Here is a 12,500-nt window from a genome sequence, read left to right on the forward strand (position 1 = left end):
CCCAGCTCAAACTGGGCCCGATTGCTGAGACAAATGCACAGCTCCTCGAGCGCCGGATGGCACGCAGGTTCAGCAGGTTCGCTTGCCCGTACAGCTGGCAGTTGTCGGCCCGTTCCTTAACCGCCTTGGCAATGGTGGCACGGGTGAATATCTGTCCTTGCTGGAATTTGGCCGCAGCGGCAACTCCATCTGGCCCACCTTCAGCCGCAACATCCTCCAGTTTCTTTCTAGCCCGGCGAGTACTGCTGCTCGCCTCCACTTTGCCGGCCCAGAGTTTGCGATCTAGCAGCAGCTTGCGGATGATGTTGGTGCGGGTCTTTTTTACCAAGTTACGAAGCTTGGAAACCTTCTGGGATAAAGATACCAATTTTTACCTCCAAACGCATCGCCTTGTTGCCCATTTTTCGTAGAGATACTGCGCACCTTCGGAAGGGAGTTCAGGATCGTCCCGTAAGGATCGCCGCACGGGAGGGGGAACAGCGGCTTTGTATCCGGTCGATGATCAAAGATGAGCTGGAGTCGCTTCTGGCACGCGCTCTGGGACGAACGTTGTGCTCATCACGGACGAGCTTTCCTCGCGGAGTCGGCATTTCCCAACTGATCGGAGCCGACTGTAGTCATCGATCGCGGCAAGAAGCAAAGCTCGGACAGTTTGTTGTAGTAGAGCATGAAATCTGAAAATTGAAACAAATGAAAACAAAAACAGATGTAATAGAGATTAAATAGGCTTTGAAGGAAACTTTCCAATTGGAAAGCTTCCCCCCCTCTCATCGTTGGCCATGCCATGGCACAAGAAATGTGACATGGCATGTTACCACTCCGCACGACGAGGACGTCGATGAGTAGGAGTTAGGAAAAGAAGGCTCAGGAGATGAAGGCTTCTTCTCCTCTTTGCGGAGCATAAGTCCGGCGAGAATCCCGCGACGGACCTGTTTTTTGTGGATATGACTATCCAATATTTGGCGATATGAATCGCTGTCCCGCGAGAATCCCGCGACGGACCTGTTTTTTTGGATATGACTATCCAATATTTGGTGATATGAATCCCGCGAGAATCCCGCGACGGACCGGTTTTTTTTTGGCTTACTGGTGTTGTTTTCTGACATGATTGCGCAATGAGTCCGGGTTTGCGTAATTATTTCCGCACTGCTCACAAGTAAGCTGTGGCGCTTTCTGGCTCTAGGTGTTTTTTGTGCATGTGCCTACGAAAAGCATCTTTGCATTTGTAACCCAATCCGCACAACTCGCAAATAAGCGGTTCCCTTTTTGAAGCACTTTCTGGCTTCCGGTGAATTTTGCGAATGTGATTACGCAAAGTATCTTTGCTTTTGAAATTCTTTTTGCACTGTGTGCAAACATATTTGTGGGTAGGATTTTCATCGTCGATGACGGCAAGCTCCTCGGCAGTTGCCGGCAATTCGACGATGACGGCATGCTCCTCGGCAGTTGCCGGCTTATCGTCCATGCTGCAATCTTCATCGATGATGGAATTGCCGCCATCTTCCACTTGCGATCGATCATCATCGATGTAATCTTCATCGATGATGGAATTGCCGCCATCTTCCACTTGCGATCGATCATCATCGATGATGGAATTGCCGCCATCTTCCATTTACAAGGCATCGGCTAATACTGTAGAGCCTGATGTTGGCTCATCGTAGATGACGGCGATCTCCTCCATTTCTTCAACCGTTTTTGGGTTATGATCAATTGTGATGTGACGTTGCAGTTGCGTGTGTGTGTTAAAATAGTAATTGCACATAATAAATTCACATCTAATTTTTCGGGATTTGTCATGCACTTTGCTTCTGTGACGGTTCATTTGGTATAATCTTAAGAAAGTTTTTGTACAAAGCGTGCATTTATATTTTCGCGGCTGTAGTTTACGATGATCTTGTGCCATGTGACATTGCAGTTGCTTCTTTGTGTGGAAATGGTGATTGCAATGTTCACATTTAATGTTTCGGGAATTGTCATGCACTTTGCGTTTGTGATGGTGCATGGCGCTGCGTGATGAAAAAGTGTTTGAACATTCCGTGCATTGAAATCTTTGCCGCTGTAGTTTACAGTCGTTTAGATGGGTGGCTACATCTTCCGCAGACATATTAGATAATTCCCGGCCACACCCTTTACAGAGCGATGGCTCATATCGCGGTGGCGGAAATTTTCCAGCGGAGTCCAAATTTTCGGCATTTATACGTTCAGCTTCATCGTCTGACACCACCTCTGTGTCGGGGGGCAGCTGTGGAATCGAAAGAGTTACTTGCAATGGATGGAGCTTTATACTACATAGGACAATTATATATACTAGTATGGGAATGTTGGGCTACGTCTGTTTTCCACTGTTCAAAATAATAGCAGCACTGGGCGATTCAAAGCTATTTTCGTAGTTCTTTTGGTGTTTGGTAAATTTTTTGCATTGTTGTGCAGACTCGGAATTTAATAAAAACAAAGAAGGTAAATTAAGTAAAGGCAATTCTTTTTATACTACAAAGTATTGAAGTGGAAAAAACAATACCAGTACCTCGGAACCTTTTTTAGAAATGGTGAAAATGGAGGAATGCTGAAACACTGCTATTTTTTTGAACAGCTACTTTTTTAGTTATTTTAAAATTTCCTTGAATAATGGGCTGATCAAACAGATTTCGATTCGATGTTACTTCTTGTTTAAGATGATTTTATGTAACTTTTTAGCCTTTGAACCACCCACTGCCATTATTTTGCCTTTACAACAATACACGTTACGTGTTAACTCCTACCCCACCGCTTGGAAATATTCGTGGATGGTGCCAAGTCAAAAAAAAGTTAATCAGCGAGTTTCCGAAAAGTTGTTGAAAAGTGGCCAAACTGCCGTAGTGAGATTTTAACTGAGATTCCATCGCATCCCCAGTGTGCAATGAGAAGGTTTTTGGTTTCCCCTCTGCCTGCGAGGGGGACGAGGAAGAGGCGAGCGCGACGCTCACTATAAAATCGATCGTAGGTAGCGGGGGAAAGAGCGGAAGAAACCGCGAGAGGGAGGGTGTTTCGCGCGCGAGTTTGTGGAGCGCGGCTGCGGCGGAGGAAGGGAGGAGTGCGAAGAGAGGAAGAGCGAACGAAAGCGAACGCGAGCATGTTCAACACGGACGGCAGCGCGAAAGGAAGAGGAATAGAAGCAAGAGACGGAGCAACTCGAGCAAAAATCGGCTAAGTCCCGATCGCGCTCAGTCGAAAATTTTCCAAGTCCCGGGACGCACGCTCTCCGCTGGCGGCAAAGTGCAAGTGCAGAAAAGTGTTAGAAAAGTGATTGTGAAGGTAAGCAAAGCTGGCGTTGTAGACGCACCCAACATCAGGCCGAGCAGGAACGCAGAAAACTGACGATGTATGACGTGTGACGTCAGCAAAGAGAAATAGAAAATAAATGGCTGATCTACCAATCACAGCGTAGTTCATTTGGGGTGGGGGGGTTCACCAGAGCGGGTCGCGTTCGTTTTCGCTAACCGGTACAAACGCTTCTGGATCGCGTGTGGGACCGCGACTCGACCGCGAAAATATTCTATAGTGAGAAGACCTTCTCAATGCACACTGGGTCTCATAGAAAACTTCTCACTGCCCAGCAGGCGGAGTTGTTGCGCGACACCTTAGTTACCATATATAAGGATGCCCTTAGTATCGAACAGAGCACCCCTTAATAGGGAAACCGCTTGTGTTCGTTACTAAGGTATCTCATTTTTTGATGAATCGGATGAACCGGATGTGCGTGTATTGGTGAAATGCGGGTCGCAGTGGTGTGCGTGTGATCGTACAGTGCCCCCCTAGGTTCACCCCACCCCCCTCCCTACCCTACCATTCCCTCCTCCCTCCCTACCCTACCCTCAACCCCCTGCATCTTTCGGATGTGCGCATAAAATGTTCTCACAATTCGCAATTTCATTTCTCATAATATTTATTCACACTTTTTTAAAAATCTATCACATTACACTAGCACCAAACATACCTCATCCTTACAATGCTTCCTTCCTTCGTTGGCCGTATAAGGATCCAAAAGGACGTTCCCATAGACAGGCCGTTCGCATGGACGGCACACATTCACACATACGGCTCGCAGCTCTCGGAGGGCTAGAAAAACACAAAAAGAAGATTTTTTCACTTTCAAAACACTTGCAATACCTTTATAATCATTTAGAAACACTTTTTACTCACCGTAAAACGTTTTCACAGCGTTTTCCGATCTCCTGGCGATGCATGTACCGGAACATTCTGGAAAGAGGCAATGGTACGGCATCGGACTTGATCGTCCAAATATCAGTTTAATTACTCACCAGATCACGACGAATCGTTTGGGCTCTGCTGCTGTATCTGATAAATGATCTGTAAAGAATGGAAAACCAACAAAATGTGTTAAAATTATGCATATTTTTGGCAAACTTACCAGCAGCGCGATCATCAGCATCCGACCAGCTTTCCAACCTAACAAACACGTTTGACAGATCCTTCTCCGTCCTTCTCTCTCGCTTCTTTCGTATGGGGTTATCATGAAAGTTCTGTTGATCCTCATCTCAGTACAAAATGTTCAACATTGCTTTGAAAATTGTTGTAACCTGAACGTAATGCATTGTTATAAATTGATTTGATTTTAAAAATGTTTTTAAACATGTTTTAAGCGGTGTTTTAGGTATTTTCACTGAAAAACTTGACGCACATTTTCAGCTTTCGGAAAGACTCTTCGACCAATCTTATGATTTTCGGATCTGAGAGAGAGGTCTATCTCCGTCCTTTTCTCTCCTGTTCTTTTGCGTAGGGTGTATTTGAAAGTTCCCTAAATCACCATTTCACTCCAAAATGCACATTTTTTCACAAAAAAGTGTTTTAACCTGAATGAAATGCAGTGTGATGCTTTGTTTATTCATTAATACTAATTTTAAAAATGTTTTGAGGGGCGTTTCGCGTGTTTTTCACCGAAAAACATGCTGTTCGTTTTCTCTTAGGAGAAAAGCCCAGAGAGCTGCCTGGGTCACTTTTCGTCAAAGCTCAAACTCGATCGCATACAGATGTAATCGCGTTGAGCACCGCGTATCTTTACACGGATGATCCTCGCAGGATCATTCGAAGAGCGAGAAGGGAAAAAAATCTGCCTAAAGCCAGTGGAGGATAGCAACATGGATGACTCGGGGGTGGCACGAAGAGCGAGAAAGGAGTAAAAAATCCGTCTGAAGCAAAAAGAGGATAGCACCACGGGTGAATCGAGAGGGGCACGGAGAGTGAGAAAGCAGAGAAAAATTAGCTTGAACCAAACAAGGATAGCGCGAAGGATGTTGCATGGTGCTCACAATTTCACCCCCCGGGAGGGGAAAATGTCCGCGGGGTGCTCACTGGCTGTAGCGAGCTCTATAGTTTCTCACTGGGTATTGGTTAAAACTTAACAAGAACAAACTTATTAAACTTATTAAAACACTTAAATCCACTTGAGCAAATTTCTATTGCTCAAGATTGTCTTAGCAATAACGCACGATTATACGGTTCGTCCGCCCGTGTATATGTTAGAAAAAACATTACATTACATTAACTATTACAAATAAAAGAATATACTTACACTGAAGGTTCTGAACTGACTGAAATCCATCGTGGTTCGGCCGATGGGGTGATACCTGCAAAAAAAGAATAAAATTAAGTAAAATTAGAACAAATTACTCTTACCTTGACCACTTTTGGCCGACGACGGGAAAAAAGTGACGCCGATCCGATCCGTCACTTTTTTTTGCACAAGATGACTTGCACTTTCGGACGCCATGATTTTTGACAGACAACTAGTTAACATAAACAACAAGATCGATTCGATCGATCGAGTGATTGGAAAGTAGGAAAGTTATTTCTGTGAAAATACGGCATTATCGTCGGATCTCATCAGGTTTTATTTCTTCCTTAGCATGCACGATAGGATTGAGCGAGCAAAAAGAGCGCGTCCGTGTCGTGTCCGTGTCGAGGTGTTGTCGCCGGTCAGCTCGCCCTCCGAATTCTACATCCGGCTGCAATCGTGCGGCTCTATTGCCAGCACGTTCTGTGCGAGTCGTGTGTGATCGAGTCTCGCACCCGCAATGGTGTCGTGTGCCAGGAATGCCGTACCGAAACGCCGCTGCTGGACCGGAAACGGGCGGACTCTTTGGGACCGGCGATCCGGAAGCTTGCACCATCCGACCTGGATACGGTGGAACAAGTCCGGAAGCTGCTATTAGCAGTTGCAGCAGGCGCACGATCGACTGAAACGCTATCTGAAGCAGGTTAAAAAGATCGAAAACAATCAAGCTACCGACAGTCGATCGAAGGAAGCGTGGCAACATGGCCATCCAATGGAAGAATCTTTGTTCCTTCGATCTATGCCGACCTACGGCACCATAGTTACCGAAAACAAGAAATATGTGGAAGTTAAATTGCTACCCCATACCGCACAGGCAAATGAGAAGCTGAAGGAAAAGGGCGGCAAGCGATCGCCAGACTGTACATCGTCCCAGCGCGAGAAGGAAAAGACGCCACCATTGAAGCAGCAACTCGAGCGGCACAGTAGTGGCAGCTCCTCAAAGCACAAACAGAAACGAAAGGACAAGAGCCCTGTGAAGGATAAGCCGGAAACCGCATCGGTCGCAGCTAGTGCTTCGTCGTCATCGAAGTCACTTATGCACCAGCCGATTCAACTGAGAGGAGACTGCATACGGTCGTAGTGACCAACGTGAACTCACCGCACGAGATATTTGTTCAGCGCGAGCTTTTTGCGCAGCACTCACAGAAGATGGCGGAGATGTTGTTGAGATGAGTTTGGATGCTGAACAGTACGTCTCGGAGTGTCCAGAGAAACCGCAGGAGCAAGTGCCGGCGAGCAAAATATGTCCGATTTCAAAGGATCTGCGCGTTTTCGATTTCTGTGTGCAGAAGGTGCAACTGTACGGGCTCGCGATGGTCCCACCGGAACGGGCAGGTGGACAGGATGCGAAACTTGCTGAATGTTGTCAGGTGTTGATCGATTTGATAGCGCACCGGACACTGATGATGGTTCTGAGCGCAAACTCGAAAAGCGTTGATCTGCTGGTACCGGAAGGATGCTCAACCAGGCAACCGCCACAATCCCTCCGAGAGGCTCTGCTCTACCTTGGTTTTTGCAGGGTCTCCTCTACCTTGGTTACTTCCGGCCCCCCTGCTTCGGTAATCAAGAGGCATGAAAAATGGATGCAAGCCCGGTTCAAGCCCTACGGGAAAATGCTGCCATCACCATAAATTGCTGACCTTTCCGTGTACCATTCTGCACAGCACTTCGCCAAACAGTTTTCATCTCATGCCAAGATTGTGGTTTAAGACGAAACTCGAACCTCTGCAGCAACTGTTGGATGTTTACGGGCCAAATGCACCGAAAGTGTATCACCCTTTCGTTGGGCTGATTTGTGTTTTCGGGTACGACGGAGACGATGGTACGGTACGCTGGATGCGTTGCCGAATCGAGAAGGTCGGTTTGGCCGAGTGTGATCTCAAGGCGATCGATACTGGTCGTCAGTACGCGTGTGTACCGTGGTACAACATACGACTGCTCGATCCAGCCGCTGACTGTTACTGGATGCATCCGCTTGCCCTCGAGTGCCGGTTGGCGCACATCATTCCCAAGGTAACTGCGATCGCCGATGTTTGCGACGAGCCCGACTGGTCTAAGGAGGCGATAGCAGAGTTCAACACGGTCGTCGGAAGTCAAACGAGCGATTTTGAGGTAACGATCGAACGTTGCGAATCTGACCAGTCTTACAGCGTGCTACTGTATCTGTTGAATCGATCAACGAAAGATACATGCATCAATGGGTAAATTATCGAATGCGTGCTTCGACGATTTGAGGGCGTTTTAACGTGTTGCCATCTCCCTTTACAGAAAGCTCGTTCGAAATGGTCACGCCATCTCCTTTGGTCATGAGAAAGCATTGGCAGATCGTACCAAAAAGGTGATCGAAGTCGTTGAACCGGTCCCTGGGCTGGAGGAGGAGCCCGAGCAGCCGGAGGAAGAACGTACCATCGGAGAAATGTGTGTTGCGTTCACACCGACCAGCCCGGGAAGTGATAGCGAATGGTATCGTGCATGCGTAACCGAGGTAGCGGAACTGTTCTACCAGATGCTGCTGATCGATACGGCACAAAGCGTGAAGGTACATCGAACGAACGTCGCCCGGCTACCGTCACGTTTCCAGCAAATTCAACCCGGTGCCGTGCGCTGCCAGTTGGGGAATGTGGTGCCAATAGGAGGCCAACAGCAGTGGCATAAAACGTCGCTCGATGGTTTCAAGAAATCGATCGCTACCTCATCCCTGCACGCCATCTCTCTGGATGTTGCTAACATGAAGCAGGGAGATAGCGAGCCACCGGTGGTACTGTGGGCCCTGAAGGAAGAAGAAATACCCCCGCCAGCACCACGACGCGATCGCTACATCAACATCAACCAAACGCTCATTGAGTACGGTCTGGCACATTGCATTACGTCCCCGGGCAGGGACGATCCGGAGGCGCTACTGGAGGAAGCGATCAGTGCCCAGTTTTGTGCGAGGTTCGAACGATTGCAGCAGTTTTTTCGAACCGTCGACGATGTCACCGGCAACCAAGCGGCGTCGGCTTCAGTGAGGATGAGTGCCATCGTCGGATCAGCCATGGACAGTGAGTGCGGTGAGTTGCTGTCACTGATCGATCAGCAGCCGATGCCGATTAGCGACTGGTTACCACCGACTGCACCCATCGAGAAGACCGTTTTCGTCGGCCGGCCCACGTTTGTCGCGGACGATGGTGCACTGTATCTGCACGACGAGTGTCAGAAACCGCTGCTAACACGTATGGCCGAAACAATTCGACTGCACGTCGAGAGCGCACAGCAGCAGCAGCAGCAGGGGAAAAGAAAGATGCGCCTTTTAAACGGAGATCCGTGCCTTGCCCGCTTTCATCTCGATGGTAATTGGTACCGGGGTAAGGTGCTGGAGGTGAAGAAGGATCACTATAGCGTACAGTTCGTCGATTACGGTAACGTGGAACAGTGCAATGGGACGGATCTTTGGGATGAAACCATCTGCACACGTATACCGGTACAAACGTACCGACTGCGCTTAGCCAATATCGCACCAGCGGACACTAGTGGATGGACAAGACCAGCGGTGGAAACGTTCCATTCCCTCATCGTCGGTAAACGCTGTACGGTTCGTATCGTGGATCAATTGGGTACTCCACAGGATCCAGCAGCACCCCTCTACACGCTGCAGACGGTCGGTGATGAAAGCTGCGGCGGTGTGGACGGCGATGGAGTCCCGAGTCCTCGCCTGGTGCCGCTTCGAATGGACAAGCGGATGATCCGTATGCCTGGAACGAGGATGATACGAGCGGTGATGTGGCGAACCGGGCGCAGATATTCAACCTCTTCTCACCCTCACCCGATCACCATTCTTCCGCTCCCTCTACCGATGAGGAGGGCTGTGTGGCTGTAGAGGACACGTTGTTTAGCACACCGCTCCCTTCTCCGACCACATTTGTTTCAAACGAACTGGAGACATCGTCGCGGCGGATGGAACGGACGCAAGGACCTGAGGATGAAAACGATGATGAGGTGATTGATGTCGATGACGAGGAGGATACACGAGGAGGAGCGGTGCCATTCCGTGGGTTCCGGATGTTGGAGCTTACCCCGAGCTGACGCCATCTCGAAGGGCATCAGAAGCGGTGCGATCAGATGGCCAAATCCATCCAAGAGTACGCTAGATCGACCAACAAGATGAGCCTGTGGCAGGCAAGGATGTTTGAACCGGGGTCACCTGAACCGGGCCGCCGTTTCCATCGATCGTGATTTGCGCAAGTGTCCCATCGCACTCGATACCAGCCGTTACGCTCGCCCCAACGGCAAGGGTTTCGACAACAAAATCGTCATCTTTTCCGCCATAAATCGCTCCCAAATGAACCGCATGATGAAGAAAAATTAATTGTTGAGAGTATTAAGCTCGTCATTAAGAATTTAAGGTCGCGCAGATGGGGGAATCCAACACCGAGTGGGAAGCTTCTAGTGAGGCCAGGGCTTGAATGCCAGCCGTCGGTTCCAAGCCAAGCGATTCAATTGCATCCACCTCAACGGGCATGCCACCGTCGTTGGCGACATTGGCTCCTCCGGCGCTTCCCACGATGTCGATGGGGTTGGTGCGGTGGCTGCGGATGCAGTGCCTCATCCCGTTGCACCACCCGAACCGGGTGTGATCTGATGCAGCTCCTTTATCAGTTGCATTAAAGTCCTTTATCAGTCGCTGCTCGGTGCATATCTTGGCCATGGCTTGTGGGCGCTGGATCGCAATCGAACGCATCATCAACACAGCGCGATAGTACGCTTCCGGATCAATGTCCCGGTGGTTAACCGTTTCGAATATTTGCTGTAGCTGGTTGTGGATGTTGTATTTCGCGATCCTTGTAGGCGTGATATGAGCCTCGAGCGAGTTGCAGCACATTGACGGTCATCGTTGTCGCCACATCGATCGCCGACTGGCGTTGGCTTTCTTCACTCGCTGGACCGCCAAGAAGGGAGAGGCCGCTCTCCAGAACGTGTCACCGGAACCACCACCGTTTCCACCGGCGCTAGATTCTCCATTGTTACCGGAACTAGTGGCTATCACCATTGTTCAACTTCTGTCTCTTTAGACCACCCGAACGCAGCCTTTGTGTTCCGTTGTTGTCATCATGATTATTTTACTCCGTTTCAGCGAACCCACACTGGTCAAATTCTATTGAACCGTCAAATTTTATTGAACGAATCACTGTTTTTTGTTGTTGTTTTTGCTATAGTAGTAGTATTGGTTGTTATTGCGTGGAGTAGACGTATTATTATACGTCTGTAAGCGCAGCTCAATCATTTCCTGTGTATCACGGGCTATATCAACGGCAGCATTTCCCATCTCCACGTATAACTCCATAAGGGCTCTTTTAGCGGCATTCCGCCGAGCTTTCTGAGCCTCATAACCCCCCCGTCGTTTGTATGGATGCTGTGTTCCAGCACGATTCGAACTCAGCGGTGCACCTTTCAGCGCGGGTGATGCTTGTCCTCCCGACGCGGGTGCTGCTTGTCCTCCCGGCGCGGGTGCTGCTTGTCCTCCCGGCGCGGTTGCTGCTTGTCCTCCCGGCGCGGGTGCTGCTTGTCCTCCCGTCGCTGCTACTGTCTGCGCTGGTGCTGACTCAGACATTCTGCAAAAAAGAGCAACGTTCCTTTCAGTTCAAAAATTCTTTTTTCGATGCATATTCCGTACTATACTTACGTACTTTTTTCGATGGATATCTTCGATGGTTGTCCACGTGCTTCGATGGTTGTCCACGGATTCTAAAGTTGTCCACGTGCTGACGTCGTGCGAAAGAAAATGCCGTTTAGGCCGGACTTCCGTTTAGGCCGGACTTGACAGCTGTCATAATCTGACATTCGGAAAGTTTGGTGCTTAAGCATTTGCCACACTGGTTGCGTGCGGTAGCTGCGGCGAATCTGTACAAAATCACACGGAAAAGAAAATTTTAGGTGCTTAGGTGCTTATTCTGTAACTTGCGATTACGATGGCCTCAGGCGTTCGATGATTCATGCGAATTTCGAAACGTTTCGAAAACAATAAACATTCAAAATGACAGTTTGGAGTAAAAAAAAACTGTGAATTAACTTGATTTTTCTGTATCAAAAACGACTTAACCTTTGTAATAATAGTATACGATTAGCAGAAAGAAATTATTGATGCACAATCAGGACGCTATAACTGTTTTTCAGATGCTCGATGCTCGATGTAAACAGAACGCCAGCTGTCGACCACAAAAATGCACTCGACATGCAGGCGATCGTGAACACCAAAATGAACACAAAATGAACCAAATGAATCGAACGCCTGAGGCCATCGTAATCGAAAGTTACAAGCCGGCGATACATGAAGCGTAAACTCAAGCGTAAATATAAAATTAATTTACACTTGAACATGTTTACATGACCGGGTTGAGACGCGTAATTCGAATTACACTGAACTTTAATCGACTTTTGAGAGAAAAATAGAATCTTTTTTCCAAAGAAAAAGATTAAAAACGCTAGTAATGAACACTCACTATTAATGCAAACCACAAACAGGAAATGTAGTGGGGCAAATCGCTTGCAAACAGCGTTTACGCTAGGATTTATGTTCCGTGGACCTATAATCTATTTACACCGTGTAAACGGCAAATGTAAACTTTTTGGCATTACATTCTGAGTTTATACGAGAGTTTACGCTTCATGTATCGCCGGCTACAGAATAAGCACCTAAAGTTTGATTTTTTATGTTAAATTTTAGAACATCCTAGCTACTGTAAAGAACAATAGAAAGGGCGGTTTAACGTTTGGAAAACAATCGCAAAAGCTCGCGTGGCGGGAACTTTTTCAGCATAAACATTCATACGAAATCGCTTTAGTAATTGATTGGTTTAACTGCCGGAACAGGCGATCAGGTGCGCGACATCCTCGTTTTTTTTTAAACACATCA

At 48.1% G+C, this 12,500-nt stretch overlaps 1 protein-coding gene and 1 pseudogene across 1 annotated transcript in view; one reads left to right on the forward strand and one right to left on the reverse strand.

Annotated features, from left to right (window-relative positions):
• LOC126578599 (mpv17-like protein 2) overlaps positions 1 to 12,500 on the reverse strand; it is a 14,736-nt gene that overhangs the window by 1,752 nt on the left and 484 nt on the right. The gene's annotated exons all lie outside the window — the stretch shown is intronic.
• On the forward strand, positions 6,072 to 9,840 carry LOC126579020 (uncharacterized; annotated as a pseudogene).

This window comes from Anopheles aquasalis, chromosome 3 (assembly GCF_943734665.1).
Source record: "Anopheles aquasalis chromosome 3, idAnoAquaMG_Q_19, whole genome shotgun sequence".
Lineage (NCBI taxonomy): Eukaryota > Metazoa > Arthropoda > Insecta > Diptera > Culicidae > Anopheles > Anopheles aquasalis.